The sequence below is a fragment of the Lissotriton helveticus genome, chromosome 2_2 (genome assembly GCF_964261635.1).
Source record: "Lissotriton helveticus chromosome 2_2, aLisHel1.1, whole genome shotgun sequence".
Lineage (NCBI taxonomy): Eukaryota > Metazoa > Chordata > Amphibia > Caudata > Salamandridae > Lissotriton > Lissotriton helveticus.
In genome coordinates this window covers 2185620-2203171 of record NC_136060.1, presented here as the reverse complement: position 1 = coordinate 2203171, position 17552 = coordinate 2185620, and the positions used below count along the sequence as shown (strand labels likewise).

At 39.3% G+C, this 17552-nt stretch overlaps 1 protein-coding gene across 5 annotated transcripts in view; it reads left to right on the top strand.

Annotated features, from left to right (window-relative positions):
- The first annotated feature begins 283 nt into the window (after window positions 1-283).
- LOC144821706 (uncharacterized) overlaps window positions 284-17552 on the top strand; it is a 545268-nt gene continuing 527999 nt past the window's right edge. For all 5 annotated transcript variants that reach the window (XR_013608397.1, XR_013608396.1, XM_078678923.1 and 2 more), the window contains exon 1: window positions 284-352. The gene's annotated coding sequence lies outside the window, so the exon portion shown is untranslated. The remainder of the gene's footprint in view (window positions 353-17552) is intronic.

Sequence of the window (17552 nt, the reverse complement as noted above, 5' to 3'; positions counted from 1 at the left end):
TTAACGTATTAAATCTATCTGATGTGCACATCACCGTGTGCATCAACTAGAAATAGCTTCCTTGAATTGAATAATTATTTTGATGTGCGCAAAGGTGTGCACAATACCATTTATTAAATTTAACAGGTGCGCTAACTATAAATAAGTATGCGTGCGCATTAAACTGGTGTGGGCATCACCGAAACAGTCTTTGTGCCCTCAACCAAAATGGTGGCACATAGAGGTTACGCTGCGCGACCCCAGGTGTAGAAGCGCAAGGCCGTAAACAGCGTCAGAAGTAGGCTGACTGTGGAATGGAGAACACCGGAGGCGAACTCTGCTGGGCTGTGTTAAGAACCCGAGTAAGCGTGAGGTAAGGCGCTCGTGAATAGACAGTTGAACATTCAAATCATATTAGGTTTGAAAGAAGAGAGTAACAATGATTTAAAAAAAAAATTAGTAAGCTAAGAGGCAAATACGATATGTACGTGGTCCAAGACATCAACGTGGGCAGGATAGCGAGGTGAAATCACTCCCAACCGATGCTGGACGAATGTCGAATCATGAAATTTCCATAAATTATCAGGAGAGGAAATCTTGACATGGTCCGATGTAGCGTAGGTTCGTTTCACTGCTCCAAGTCGCCAAATTGTAAAGATGAACCGGACATGGTGAATACGTTGAAAGGTTTATTCCAGAAAACCTGAACACGGCAGAACAACACCTCCGCTCTCTTCCCTCGGCTCACCAACCACATCTTCACGCTCTAGAACACCACGTAGGTGGAAGCTTGGAGCAAGAACAGAAGGGTAGAGAGCGAGAGAAGGAACACAATGACATCACCAAAACATTAAATATTAACATAATGACATAACACTTCTCCTCTCTTCTCTTTCCCACGGATGCATTCAATCCACTGAAAAGCTTGCCAGTGAAGTAGCATGATGTTACAGGAGCTGCTCCTGGTTTGTTCTCTCTGCAGCGGAGTCAATCTGCCATCTTCATTTTCACCTCGCACCTCCATCCAAATCATTACTGTGATGTGCAGTAAATGATTATCACAGAACTATAGTATGCAGTATAGGACTGCTTAATCTGTTCCAAACCGAAATAATGTGTTCAAAGCAAATAAGTGCTCTTTAGTCCTAAAGCATAATTAACCTATTCATCCCTCATTACGCCTTCCTCACAAATTCCTTCATGGATCCCCACTAGTTGGCCTGGACTATTTGCCCCCGACTGTATAAATTGCATTAATTCTTCCTCTACAACATTCTGCAATTCATAGGCAAAATAGAGAAAAGAAAGGACACAAAATCACCTTAAGCTGTGTGAGTTATTATGAAAGAACATTGATTCTTTTTCCAATCGCAGTATTGATAGATCTGAAAGTTTTCACTTATTTTCTAGATCGTTGTGCACATTTGAACACTACTTTAATGAAGACTGGCTTCATGAACTGCATACGCTACTTCAATATCTCTATCCAAAAAATTTCTGGTTGCTACAACTCTTTCATGCACACTATTTATAAAAAAAGAACCTGATGATATTTTATAGGCATGAAGACATCATGAAATTAATTTAAAGGTGTTTTACATCAAAATTCTGTATATCCATAGGTAAACATGCTAGCACTCAAAGGTTGAAGGGAGTAGATTTTATTTTAAACAAAACTAAATTAAACATACGTAAATGTATACACATGACACTTAGGGCATGATTACTACATTGGCGGTCTTTTCAATGGTCACCAATGCCGCGGTCGGGAGAGAACCGAAAGCCTGTGGTGAACCAGCTGCCTTATTACAAATGGACCAACGGGCTGGCAAAGTTCCACAATGAAAGCATGGCTCATCCAGAACGTTACCGCCAGATTAGTCCTCAACCTAGGAACCCTGCACTGGCTCCCTGTTGAGAAGAGAATCACCTTCAAGCTTCTCACCCACACACACAAGGCCCTCCATAAACACCGGGCAAGACCACCTGAACCACCGCCTCAAGTTGCATGCTCCCCAGTGCTCTCTCACTCAGGCCAGTTCTCCCCGCGATGATACCTTGGATCAAGAAAAACAGAGCAGGACAACGCATGAACTCCCTCACTCTCCACCTCCAACAGACTACATTGCTCTCTAAGTTCCTAAAGGACATAAAGACCTGGCTCTTCGATGGAACTCAATGACCCTCCAGGAGCTGCAGACCCTCACCATCCCCCAGCGCCTTGAGACCCATTCCGTGTGATTAGCTTGCACTGTATAAGCCTTGATTGATTGATTGATTGACGTGAGCTGCAGTGGATGCTGCTGCCGTACAGTGTACATGGCACACAGTGCACACAACCTCCCCGGGCAAAGTATTCCGGAGGCTCTGTTTGAGGTCTCTTCCTTCCCTTTACGCCATCCTTTTGGATAGGGAAACTGTGGAAAAGATAAATCAAAATCCCGGTGGTGGTGCCTGCCTTGGCCCTGTTGCCATTCACAGCTGTCTTCGCCCCACCATCAGGATCCAGGATCCTGGCGTTGTTGAGTTGGGCTGCTGGTGGTCTGACCAATAAACTTGTAATCAGGCAGTTGGACCACCTAGGATGCAGCGGTTTGACCATTAATAAAGTTTCAGTGGTTGAAATAAACCCCTCTATAAATACCTATATGTTCATAGAACAGCATGGGCAGGAGTTATAGTTAATTGAGGATATGAGTTAGTTACTTGAAATCATTGGAACTGGTTACTTTCAGTGGTTTTGTTTGTTTAAAATAGAATGTTTAACCTGACATTTTCACCTAAATAAAACATTCCTTTACCCTCCTGTTTTTTCCAGATAGTTTCTACTTTCGTTTTTTGTATAAAGATATTATTACAATTCCTAACGAAAATGGCACTTTAATCTTTGTTTTTTAGTGAATTTTTATGTTTTATAATGTAAAGTAAGATGTCCATCAGTGCACGGCATGGGGTCGGGTATCCATGCCCCCACCACACACAATCAAAGGCTACATACCACAGTAGCAAATGACCCTGCGCCGACGTGCCCGATGACACCCTATCCTCTCTGAAATGTGGTTGGGGCGCAGAGTCATGGACTTAGGCCAGGCCTGAACCCAACCCCAACATGGGCATGCATGGCTGACTCGCTGATATAACAATATAAAGGGTGATATTCATTCATTACTATTGTATTCTGAAGTATAAAAACATCCCTATTGCAGGAGGCAAGATGGCGGCTGATCATTCAGCCCAGTGAGCGCTCGTAACCTGACTTCTTTGATCCTCCTGATGTGAGACAGTGGTTTGGCATATATACCAGAAGGAACACCTAGCAAACTAGTAAGTACCCCTGGGAATGCGGTGGGACTTACTTTCACGAAAGCATCTCATGGCGGGTTGCCCGCGATTGCTACTTCTCCATGGCTGTCGAGGAGCTTTCTGGCGGGAATCTGCAGGACGAGACTGGACTATCAGCTGGGCCGGGATGCCGCCGTAGGGTGCAAGGGGCGGAACGACCCACGGCGCAGAAGAAAACGCCGTTTTGAGCAAGCCCCCGGAAAAAGCCCAAAACAAACATCGACGTGGAGCAGCTGAAGATACCTGCAGCAACAGCCCGGTCAGCAACGCCGATAGCGGGAAGAGAGTAACAATCTTCATGACAGCCAGGAAGGGCAAAAAGCTGACTCTGGGACAGGACATTACTGTTCTGGGAAAACTCGGCAAAGGTGAGCGAAGGAGATGTCGGGGTTACGGGACTCGCTCTGTTGAATACAATGTTATGAAAAGAGGGAGACTTAGAGCGATGGTTCCAGCCCTGCAATGCAAAGCCAGATCTCAAAGTCTGGTGCAATGATTGAGGCTTCGCCAGCCATAGTGACTGAAGCACCCATAAGTCTGGAAGCAGAAGCTTTACTTTCAGTAGACGGTAGGTTGCTATTTACAAACAAAAAAGATGGCTCTAATGATGGTTTAAATGCTGAGGGTGTAAATATGTTGGAGACTGACGCAGAGAGGCCCTTTTTTTCACTCTCGGAACACTCCAGTTCGTCGGGTGATGAATCTCTGCAGATCTCTGATGACCCTCTCAGCTTAACAAGTAGGCGGTGGAGTGAAAACAGCAGTATATGCAAGGAGGAGGCGTCCCCGAGGAGAGATAGCAGTGTGTCCAACTCTGGGACTGTATGCGAGAAAACTGTAACTGTCGTGCCACACGCATCACAGCGGATTGATATGCCGGCAGCTTCAGGTCAAACCCCAAAAGAGAAATTGGGTAATGGACCCAATAATGGATCTTTAGTGGGGGGACAAGATCAAGATAACTCACCAGAATGCTCAGGGGACATTTCGCTGGCAGTCATATATGAGACAATGATGGCACACATAGAAGAAAGCCGGGCGGAAAGCCAAAAAACTCAGGGTGCATGCAGGAAATTGCAGAATTTGATCCGGCTGGTGGCCAAATCCTGCTCAGAAATTGTGGAAAGGATATCTGAAACTGAGAATCAAATCTATACCCTTGAGGATGAAATGGTATGGAAAAAACAGCCACTGATGCATTGACAACACATACGGATGATATATCATGGAAGATTGAGGACATTGAAAATTGCCTGTGGTGGAATAATTTAAGAATCCCCTGCATACCTGAAGGAATTGAAGGTTCAGAACCCCGAAAATTTGTTGTGAAACTTTTTACAGAGGCTTTCACAGAACTGGTCCAGTGGACATGGGATATTGAGATACAACAAGCCCACAGATTTCCCTTTCAAGTGAAACAGAATCAATCTAATATGAGGCCCAGAGTTATATTGATATGCTTGTCTAATTTTCTGTCTAAGAAGGCGTTGTACGATCTAGCCAGACCAGATATTCAGAGAAAAGCGGCTGGAGTTGAGTTTTTTGTTCGTCCCGAATTCTGTCCCACTACTGTGGAAAAAAGATGGCAACTACGGCAGCTAATTAATCCTTTTCAGGATAAGTGGGCTCAAGCATTTCTACTAAGCCCAGCTAAGTCAAAAATAATATATAAGGAGAAAATTAGATTTTTTACATTTGAGCTAAAAGGGAAAGAGATCAAGCCCTAGTGAAGATAAGATATAAGTGAGGGGAATCAAAGCTAATACATGCAGGATTGATGTTCGTAATTCTTGTAGATTTATGTAGACGTATGCTGATCTGCACGCTAGAGATTGTTTTTTTTATTTTCCCAGGGTTACCCCTTATAGTTAACCATTTTTTTCCTCTTTTTTTTAGTGTTTGTTATATATGTATGAGCTAGGGGTATTATGCTCTCGGGGGAAACGGGGGTACAGGGATGGGTACGAGGCTCTCCATCACTGTAGACCGTTGGGTCTATTAGCCTCTTTGTTGGGGAGGAGAGAGGGTGGGGCAGTCACTGGTAGAGGAGACAGTAGTGGGGGGGTGCTCCGGTTTGGGGAGGAGGGTGGCCACCAAGGGTGGTGAGGTTATGATGGCAAAAATCATTAAAAAAACAGTAGATATTCTAGGACTTATGAAAGAGAGAGAGATGGTGGTAAAAGAGAGAGGAACCAGTATCTGCCCTTTTAAACAGGGTAAAATGGCATTTTTAACTGTGTGTACATTTAATGTGCTAGGACTCAATGAGAGGAGAAACGTCAAAGAGTGGCACAAGAAATAAGGAATATGTTACCCTATGTAGTCTGTATCCAAGAGACATATGTCCTGTGGAGCAAACACAATATATTGAAGGAGCTAGGGTATGAGTTGCAGGTGTGTACTACTCAAGGAACAACCACTAGAAGTGTTGCTATACTTGCTAAAAAAGGCCTGTTAAAAATAATGAAAAGTTCAGCAGATAAACATGGGCGATGGGCCATGATTGAATGTATCACAGCTAATGAGAAATATACAATATGCTCCGTATATGGTTCTAATCATAATCAAACTCAAGTCATTGAATATTTGAATATATAATTAGATAACTGGGCAACCCCTCTAATATTTATGGGGGATTTCAATATCCAATTGGGAGAAGTGACTCATGGGTCGATGGAGATAAATACGTTGGCAAGAAACCTAAGGTATACAAAGCCTTACAGCAGCTACTTTATGAACATGGTCTAGTTGATGTATGGCCCAGGCTAAAACATCAAGAACCGGGGTACACGCACTATTCCTGCCCTCATCAAAAGCTAGCTAGATTAGACTATTTCTTGGTAACAAAAACCTACTTAAAAGATGCACACATACAGATGTTCTCCCGAATAACCTCTGATCACAACCCAGTCCTGTTGAAACTCACAATCCGTGGTTTAATACGACCCAAAAGCATATTTTCTTTTGATAGGAAGTTACTATTAAATGAAGACTTTGTTAGTCATATACAAAAATGGGGGACATAATTTTTGGCTTTAAATCACAACTCTACTAAGTATGATATAGTCTGGGATGCAATGAAAGCAGGACTCCGGGTAGAGATACTAAGCTTTGGACTACACAAATGGTGCTATATGAGGATCTACGCCGTTCTGAGTGCAACTTGATAGAAGCAGTCCAGGGAAAGCTAGACATTACACAGGCACAAACAGAGGTGGCACTGTGCAAAACTAGGATAAATGAGGAATGGGCTAAAGATTTTGCAAAGAAGAGAGTGCTATGAGTTTGGGGAGGCAACAGGTTGATGCCTGGCGAAAAGCATCAGATGTAAGTAGGTGAAAAATTCTATTTCGGCAATTGAGGACTCAGCAGGGATCATAGTAGGAACATCAGAGGGGATTCTAGAGGTATTCAAGGTTTTCTATGAGGGGCTATACACAGAGGACAGTGACACTCAAAGAGGAGGGGAAGATTTTTATAAGGATCCTCATAGGAAAATCGTGAATAAAGAAGACTAGAGAATACTAGAGAAACCCATTTCAATGCAAGAGCTTATAGATGTCGTAGGTTCACTAGCTACAGGGAAAGATGCTGTCCCCGATAGGCTTCCATTAGAACTTTACAAACTTCTATTACCAGAAATACAATCAGACATGCTAGCTAATTTTCGGGAGGCACAAAAGGGCGCTGCCCCAGCATCCTTGGATGAAGCTAGTATCATAATTTTTCTTAAAAAAGATAACCCACCCACACTTCCAGGGTCATTCAGTTTGACATCGCTCATAAATTGTGCTGGGAAAATCTACGCAACGATATGAGCATCACAACTCTCCCGCGTGATTACACCCTTAGTCTTGGTCCACCAACATGGATTCATACCAGGTAGAGGCACGGTCAAACATATAAGCAGAGTAACAACACTGATGGATATTGCCAACACATACAAATTGCCATGTGGGGGAATACTATTGGACGCAGAAAAGGCATTTGATCTTGTCTCCTGGGAATTCTTATGGGCAACAATGAGGTGGTGTGGGTTTGGTGCAGGGTTTATTCAGGCAATTGGTTACAATTTTATTAACTCTGTAGTATATTGTGCTCCAAGTTCTGCATAGTAATGTATAGATCACCACAGGCGTGAGTTTGTGCGTCAGGGCTAGAATCGAACCCTGTATCCATATTAAGAGGTACCCGACAGGGCTCCCCCTGCTCTCCTCTGCTATTTGCGCTATATATTAACCCGTTCTTAAACCTATTGGAACAAAGGCTAAACATACAATCATTAGACCCTAGGCAGGAATGGGTTAAAATATTTGCATACCCAGATGATATAGCCATAGTCTCACTGGATCCCACCACCACATTGGTAGAGACGGAACACCTGACATCAATTTATGGGAGAAGCTCAGGGTAAAATTAAATCTAGCAAAGACACAAGGTATATGTAATGATCAAACACATTTTAATGACCCAAGAGTCTTGGGAAGATGTAATGTTCTAAAAATGTACATTTTACCAAAGGTTCTAAATTTTTTTAGGGCAGTCCCACTCGAAATTACAAGGAAACAGATTCAGAGACTACTATCAATCTCCAGTAGTTTTTTGTGGGCACAGAGAAAACCTCACTGAGCGTGGAAATTTGTGACCCTTCCACGAAAAAGAGGAGGCTTAGCAGTTCCTAACTTCCGGTTTTACTATTGGGCTTGCTTATTGCAGTAGACTGGAATTTTATTGGTTTGGGCAATCGAGGAAAACATAGAGGACACTCCTCATATTTTTCAGTTGTTATTAGGCTTTACAGCGGAGCCAACTTTTTTAAAGATCCTCGAGCCCAGTTACTATAAAAAAACATTTTAAGGTGCTTCGGGCTGCCCATAAGGCCAGGCTTCAGATCAGGCGGCATCTGAAGATTGGCAGAATTAATTATTATACCGCTGTTTTTTTGAATGGCATCATGAATAGATGTAGAAGCAAAGGAATTTTGACCTCAGGAAACCTAGGAGAGAGTAGTGGTATTAGGACATATACTTCATTAATGGCTAATTATGATCTTCCTAAAGCAGATCTTTTCAAATACCTTCAGGTTCGGGACTATATGAGTAAAATAGGGGATGCCTCACGCTTAGCACAGAAAAATAATGTATTAGAAGTTGTGAATGGCTGGGGAAAAATTGGTAGTATGTATCAAGCGCTTACGGAAATACAAAAGGATGACGTGGAGGCACAAAATGCTAAATGGAATGCCAGGCTGTTTGTAGAGGGTGATATTTTACAATAATCTATTATATTAGCCAACAAACTTCTAATATCTTCCAATTAAAAAACACAGCAGTATAAAACCACCTTTAATTTATATTATACACTGGCAAAAATGGCATGCTGGGGTGAGATAAATAAGGATAAAAGCACCCGGTGGTATACAGTCAAAATATCGAGTTAAAAATATAGAATAACATTAATATCGAGTAAAAAATATAGAATGGACTGAATATCGAATGGACAGAATATAGACAACAAAAATATCTAATGTAATAATGTAATGGACAAAATAAGGAATGGACAGAATATAGACAACAAAAATATTGATTTTGAGGTAAGTAAGTTAATATCAATTTACATAAATATAGAAAGTCAAAATATCGAAGTATATAATATAGATGTTAAATATATCGATTTTTTAATAATATCGAACTTTTTAAAGTTGATTTTTATGTTAGTATATGTGCGAAAAGTGTATATTTATTTTATAATTTATTTTAAGTAATGAATTTTATGGTATTTTATTTTTGCGTAATTTAATTCTGTAGCGGGTTGCGGGTTTATAGGGGAATAGGGTGGGAAGTAATTTAATTATAATTGATTAAATGTTTTAATGTATTTATTGGTATTTATCTTGAATTAATTGTTAATTCATTATTTATTGTTAATTAATGAAATTATAATTGGTAATTATTTTTTATTAATTGATTAATTGATAATTATGTTAATTTTATTTAAAAAAATCTTTAGCGGGTTGTTGGTTTATAGGGAAATAGGGTGGGAAGTAATTTAATTATAATTTATTAAATGTTTAATTTATTTATTGGAATTTATCTTGAATTAATTGTTAATTAATTTTTTATTGGTAATTAATTAAATTATAATTGGTAATTAATTTGTATTAATTGAATACTTGATATTCATGTTAATTTAGTTAATTTACTTACTGCAGCAGGTTGTGGGTTTATAGGGGAATAGGGTGGGAAGTAATTTAATTGTAATTAAATAAATGTGTTTTTTGGTATTTATTTTTAATTAATTGTTAATTATTTTTCAATTGCTAATTAATTAATTGTAAATTTGTAATTAATTTGTATTAATAGGTAATGAGTTTTTAATAAATATTTTTATTTGTATTTTTAATTGATTAATTATTATATTATATTAAATTGGTCATTATTTTTAATTAATTTGTAATTGGTATTAATATGTTTTTTAATTAATATATGAAGTATTTACTTTCCCTACTTTTGCACTCACTGGAGTGGGAATAGTAATTTTTACCCCTACGCTATCCAACGTTGTCCCTACTGTTGCATAGTAATTTTTACCCCTACGCTATACAACGCTTTCCCTTCTGTTGCACTCACTGGAGTGGGAATAGTATGTTGCACCCTCTGGAGTGGGAATAGTAATTTTTACCCCTATGCTATCCAACGCTTTCCCTACTGTTGCACTCTCTGGAGTGGGAATAGTAATTTTTACCCTCCCGCTATCCAACGCTTTCCCTACTGTTGCACTCTCTGGAGTTGGAATAGTAATTTTTACCCTCCCGCTATCCAACGCTTTCCCTACTGTTGCACTCACTGGAGTGGGAATAGTAATTTTTACCCCTACGCTATCCAACGCTTTTCCTACTGTTGCACTCTCTGGAGTGGGAATAGTAATTTTTACCACTATACTATCCAACGCTTTCCCTACTGTTGCACTCTCTGGAGTGGGAATAGTAATTTTTACCCCTACACTAACTAATGCTTTTCCTACTGTAGCACTCTCTGGAGTGGGAATAGTAATTTTTACCCCTACACTATCCAACGCTTTCCCTACTGTTGCACTCTCTGGAGTGGGAATAGCAATTTTTACCCCTACGCTATCCAACGCTTTCCCTACTGTTGCACTCTCTGGAGTGGGTATAGTAAGTTGTACCCTCCCGCTATCCAACGCTTTCCCTACTGTTGCACTCCATGGAGTGGGAATAGTAATTTTTACCCCTACGCTATTCAACACTTTCTCTACTGTGGCACTCACTGGAGTGGTAATAGTAAATGTTACCCTTTCCGCTATCCTATGGTAAAAATATTGTATAATTTTTATTAATATTACGTTCATATATATATGTATTAACAAATCAATTTGTATGGTTTTCTTAACTTACATTAATTATTTATTAATTTTAAGGTTAAGTATATTAAGTATGGTTAAGTTAATTATATTTATTATATCAATAATTTTTAATTACTTGAAAGCATTTAAAAAAATTCGATATTTTGACTATATTTTTACAACGATATTTTTGATTCAATATTTTTGTACTTACTAGTTTGGAAATAGGAATTCGATATTTTGGCATTCTATATTTTTTACTCGATATTATGGTACTTCTATATTTTTGTCATCGATATTGTTTCAGTGATCGGCACCCGGGGTGGGAATGATCAGGCAGATATAGTTTACATGTTCGCCACATGCCCAGATCTAAAATCATTGATCAATAGGATGCAGACCTTTTTAACGGAAGTCACAGGGATGCAGATTGAGATAACCCTAACCGTTATGTTGCTGGGGGTGCTAGAGGATGGTATGTCTGCACAGGGAATGTATACATTCATATATTTAATATATATTGATGTCGCAGTGGCAAGATTATGTAACGCTTCACTGTGGCGCCAGAAAGAACCCCCTAAATTTGAGATGTGGAGAGGAAGGGTATTTGCCATATGCAAACTGGAAACTAACATATATGTTATCAAAGGGCTACAGAAGCGAAGACTTGGCGTTAAACTTTGGGGGGCTCTGACTGACTCTATGACACCTGCAATATAAAAAATTCATATTTAGATCCTGTTGTTTCGGAAGGATCAAAGCCTACCTTGTTGTATAAATCTCATGCTTACTCTGTAATTGTAGGTGCAGGCTCCTCGCAAACCATTAGATATTTACCTTGGTCTATCCCTTCATTATTTGTTGGTGCTTAGTATTTAGTTAATATGCTTGGGGCTCAAAATGCCAGGTGCGGTCTTATATATCTTTATTATCTTAGATTGTACAAATGCTATTTTTCTCGCATATCCTCCCAGCCTTGCTCTCCTTTTTTATCCCTTTTTATCTCTCTTTTGTTTGTTAAATTTTGATGTTTTCTGTCTACTGGTTTAAAAGAAGAATTAAAACACCCATAAAAGCAACATTTAAAACACACAACATTATACAATAAAAAACAGACTCATGGTTCTTATATCAATAAATAGTAAACTATCAATAGGTATTTGTACATATTTAAATAACCTGATAAGATAAGGACTGCCTGCTTTATAGGGACACCGTAGGTATCAGACGTACCTGAGAAGAATCATTACAAAGCCTGCATAGTGACATTAATTATTCTATTGGTTTCATCATGTTTCCAGTTCTTTACAATTCTTTGTCATTCGATGATCATATAATTCGACTTATTCTTGGGCGAAACCAATACATAGCGGGAAATAACATATACCCTAAAAGAAACAAATCCAGTTATCCATCCATATACTAGCGTCCACACATATGTCAAGCTAATCAAAGATAAAAAATACATAAATATAGTCTGCTCGTACACTCAACTAGTTGTGGTAAAAAACTGTGTGTGGAGGATGTTACCCATGCCCAGAGATATTAAACACAAATCCATACAGTGCATTATTTTTCATTAGTCGGAGACTTGGTACAACTATGTCCTAGTCGGAGACTTGGTACAACTATGTCCTAGTCTGGTAGGGTCAAATAAATATTCTTTCTCTAATGTAAAAATCTGCCCATAAAAACGATGACAGTCTGCAGCAAATCTCTAGAGTAGGTAATGATTGCAAATACAAATATGCCAGCCGACATTGTGCAAAACAATATGGTTTGATAATCGTTAAAATATATTTTGTCTGTAAACAACTATAGAACTTCCAAAAAAGAATCACATACATTGTATCCTGGGGCATCGTGTTGTTGCAGGGGCAACTGATTAGGTTTATTGAACAGTCATTAATTTTTGGAAAGGTGACTAGTCTATGAAATGTATCTAATCGAAGGAGGGTTATGATGAATCTATGCTTACCCTTCACTAATGCTTTGAGGTAGGGTTGCATATTGAAAGTGGTTAGGATTAATTGATTTTTTTATGCACTTGGTTCGGGGACGTCGATTACCAATCAGAGGTTCCCAAATGCGTCATTCTTTCTTTTTTCAGAGTCTTTCTACTAATACCATGCCAGGTAGTGGGTTGGGATAGTTAGGTAAGGTCGCAAAATCCCACTTCAAATTTTAAAAAAAACATATTTTCAGTTAAAAAAACAAAGGCTAAAATTAAGATATTGTTAGGTGAAAAAGAAAGTAAAAAAAATAAAACTAAAAAACCACTGAAATCCACCAATTTCAGTAAGTACCACTGGAAGTTTGCAGAAGGGGAGGACGAGATTATGTAACAGGGTTGACTAAATTATGCAGTAGGAAAACGCAGATTATGTGCATAATGAGGCTCATTTTGTGCTAGTATTATTTAATATATTTTGTCATTTTTACATATAGAAATACTTTCAGGAGAGAGATGTAACTTTTAGTACCAGTTTAGCGCTCAAATAAAGCAATAAGCAAATGAAAGATGAGCAGTGAACATTTTCTGAAGGGCAGTTCACTGTATAGGAACCATGTGTTTACTACATTTTTTAAACATTTGAGCTAGAAACACAATTATTTAAATGTACAGATTATGCAGCATGTGATTCATTATGTGGCAAATGAGGAAAATCCATAATTATGCGGAAAACTCTGAGGCACCAGGATCGCATGAATTCAGTGGCCATGATTACAATTAACTAAAGTGACTATAAATTGAGCACTTCTAATGCACTGCTTATGACTTCACATATTAGATCACTCTTTACAACACTTATGACATCTGAAATTATATCATTAGTAACATCACTGTGAATGGCAAGTTCACAAGTTATAGTTACTTCAGTAAACCATTGCTGGTGAATTTCATTGTGTTTTTTTTACTTTAAAATGGTAATAATTGACTGAATTTTCACCTAACTATAACGTCACATTAACCTTTTTTTCTCTTCAGTGAATAAATATACATGTATTACATAATAATAATAATTTATATATTTACTGAAACAAACAAAGGTTACAGGGACGTTATATTTAGGCTAAGATTTCACTCGTACAAAACCATAGAAATTGAGAAGTTATAGTTACCTGAGCTAGCTGTAAATGACGCCTTCTTCAATGCATTGCTTATGACGCACGCCTGCAAAGCAGAAACTGTTTGTGCATGCTCAATGAGACATTTTATTCGTTGCCCGCTCATACATGTACTTTTAAAATTCATCTGAATAGCTCCGTTTTAAATTGTATTTTAAATTGCTGTTTCTTGCATGTTCCCTCATTCTGCACAGCATCTATTTGCACAGTATCTTTAAACAATCTTTTAGTATTCACATAGATTGTTCTTTACCTTGTTAGACCCCTTCTTGCCGGTCTCTTGGCTTTTGGCGCCCCTCCCCGGTCCACCACGGTTGACGACCCATTTGTTGGGGGGGCATTTATGCATCTTCCGGCCCAGAGGAGGTTAGCGGTCTAGTTACCATTCTCCCGCTGGACAAAAACCGGATGCCTTGCTGGACGCGCGCAGCAGGCACACCAAAGGCAAGCCCGTCTGTGGTTGTCCACGTCCAGAACGTGGCCAGGGCCAGAAACGCTGTTGGTTTCGGTCCAGACTGATGTATTCATACAAGAAAAGAGCTTTATTTACTAAACACGAAAGCTACCACCTGCCAACCTCCTACACTCACAGAAAACATGAAAGGTCCCTTCTCCTGTTTTGCATGTAAATATACGTGCAATATTTCAGCTAAAGGGACTGTACAAAAGAAGAGGGAAACACAACCTAAGCAGTTATGTTGTGGCCTGATAAACACCAGATCTCTAGTAAAAAATACCTTAAACGTCCACGACATGTTGAGTGCCTGGAAATTAGACTGCCTATTTGTAACAGAAGCATGGCTAACAACATGTTCTAATCCTGATATAGCGCAAACACTCCCCATTGGCTATATCATCTCCAGATTGGATAGAAATGGGCAGAAACGAGGGGGCAAAGCCATAATTTATAAGGAACATCTGAAGTGCTCCATGTCTGATATCATGGGACTAAAAGAAGCAGACAGTTTCTGCTTCAGTTTCCAATTAGATAGCTATACCACGTTTGCAGGGGCCTTGATTAACAGGCCTCCTGGTCCTGCTTATAAATGTCTAGATACGCTGGGAGAAAGCATAAGCTGTTTAGTGGTAAGGTTTTCAAACGTCACCATATTAGGTGATTTTAATTTACATCTCAAAGCCACAGATATACCGAACACAGATTCTTTTTTAGAAACTATGAACACATTAGGGCTAAAACAGAAGGGTCAACTCATCAAGCAGGTAATGCCCTGGATGGAATATGCACTAATGCTGCTAACCTAATTATTTCCCCTCCAGTGGCAATCACTTGGTCAGACCATAAGTTAGTCCCTTTCAAGAGTAACCTTAAAAATGTACAACCTGAGAAAAACCCTGGGGAAACCAGGTCTTACACGGAATGGGAAAACTTGCCCTCTAATCCCAATTTACAGGACATAACAGATGCAAAAAAACCTTTGATCACGGGGGACCCTGAAATAGATAATAATCTATTTAATGAATGAATGATATCAGTGGCTAACACGTAGCACCTTGAGACCCTCACGGGTAAGTAGTGCGCTTTACAAATGGTCTGATTGATTGATTAATTCGCTCCCCTAAAGAAAATCAGTAGAAAAAAGGGTTGGTGCCCTGGTTTACCCCTAGCCTAAAAGCTTCACTGGGACAATGTAGAATACTAGAGAAGAAATGTCGAAAAGTTTACAATGACGAAGATCTGGGGTCCTTTAAATCTGCTCTTTGATCCCACCACCAGCATATTAAACAAGAAAAAAAGACATACTATGCAAATGTAATAAATAAAGCAGACAACCCAAAAACTATTTTTAATATAGTAAAAACTTTTACCATGCCAAAGAATATTGAATAGGAAATTACACCTTCACAAGATCTATGCAATCGTATCGCCAATTTCTTTAATAAAAAAATCCTTGAACTAAAGAATGATTTTGTTATAACACCCCTCCAGATGCTAAATGCCCAGACCACAGGGGAAAGACGTAAAGAAGTGATATGTTTTAAAGAGATTAATCTAGGCAAGCTATTCTCTACTGTAAGTCAGGCTTGCCTTTTAACCCCTGCCCTGGTGGACACCAGTAACCCTATCATCAATCAGATCATAAACGCTACTTTTAGATTAGCTAAAATGCCCCATAGCTGGAAAACCGCAGCTGTAAAACCACGCCAAAAGAAGAAACTTTTAGATCTCATGATCCATTCCAATCTTAGGCCTATTTCACTGTTGCCTTGACTGAGTAAAATCACAGAGAAACTTGTCAATACCAACTCAATGACTTCATGCAGGAAGCTAACATACTTAATCCAAAGCAATCTGGCTTTCGATCAGGTCACTCTACAGAATCAGTATTATTGCACTCCGCTCAATCACTAAAGCTTGCTGTGGATTAAGGAAAGGACGCAGTCTTGGTTCTGTTAGATTTGTCAGTGGCAATAGACACGGTCTCTCATGATATCCTGAGAGACAGACTTGCATGCAGTGGAATTACAAACAATGGACTGGCCTGGGGTACCTCCTTTTTAGAAAACAGAAAACAGATCATAACTCTTGAAGGCTATAGATCACAAGAAAGAGAGTTGGCATCAGGGGTTCTTCAGGGCTCTGCCCTGAGTCCAACACTTTTTAATCTCTATATGGCACCACCACTTTTTTTGATGGACGCATACGATGCTGAGTGTATCTCTTCTGCAGATGACACTCAATTGATCCTTACGCTGGATAAAAACTCAACAATTCCACCACTGTTTAACAGCAGTAATGAACTGGATGAAGCTAAACCATTTGAAATGTAATAGCTCCACAACAGAGATTATGCTGTTTGACAAGAATAATGTTTATAGACCGGACCAATGGTGGCCGTCAAACTCAGCACCACTTCCGTCTACAGTGGAGACTGTAAAGAATCTGGTTATAAAATTCGATCATACACTTTCCTTCCACAAACAAGCTCTTGCTGTGGCTGGTACTTGTTTTCAAGGCATAAAAACTCTCTGAAATTCTTTTGATCTCCTCCCAACGTCGACCAAAAAGACGGTGGTAGCAGCCTTAGTGCTATCCCGTCTGGACTACCGTAATATTCTCTATGCAGGAACAAACAAAAAAGTATTACAAAGATTACAGGTGGTCCAGACCGCTGCAGCAAGGCTGTTGCCTAATCTGCCTAGAGATTCATCCTCTGCAACAGCACTAAATACACTTCATGGCATCCATAAGAGGGTTTTGTTTAAGGTTATTACCATTATCTACAAAACAGCAAACCATATTGGACAAGCAAGAATATCTCAACATTCGAACTAAGCCATACATCACTCAACGTAACCTACGGTCATCCTCAGAGAACCTTCTACCAACACCTAAATTTAATCTCAAAACCACGGGCGGAAAGAACCTGGCGGCCATAGGAACAAAAGCCTAGAATTCCTTGCCAACTCAACTCAGACATACACATAACTTAATTTTTAGAAAGTCCTTAAAAACATGGATCTTTGGTATCCCAGAGGATACGGCTTGGTCTTTTCTCTGATCATCTATCATCTGAGACTATATCAGTTTCTCTTTCTTTCTGGAAGGTGCCTTCTCCCTCTGCATACAGCGCCAAGATACTCCTTGGAGTGAATGTTGTGCTATATAAAAGCTGTTTCATTCATTTATGACCTCACATATTACATCACTCGCGACATTGTCAGTGACATCACCGATGACCTCTCAAATGAAATCACTGATTACATCATCCTGTGATAGT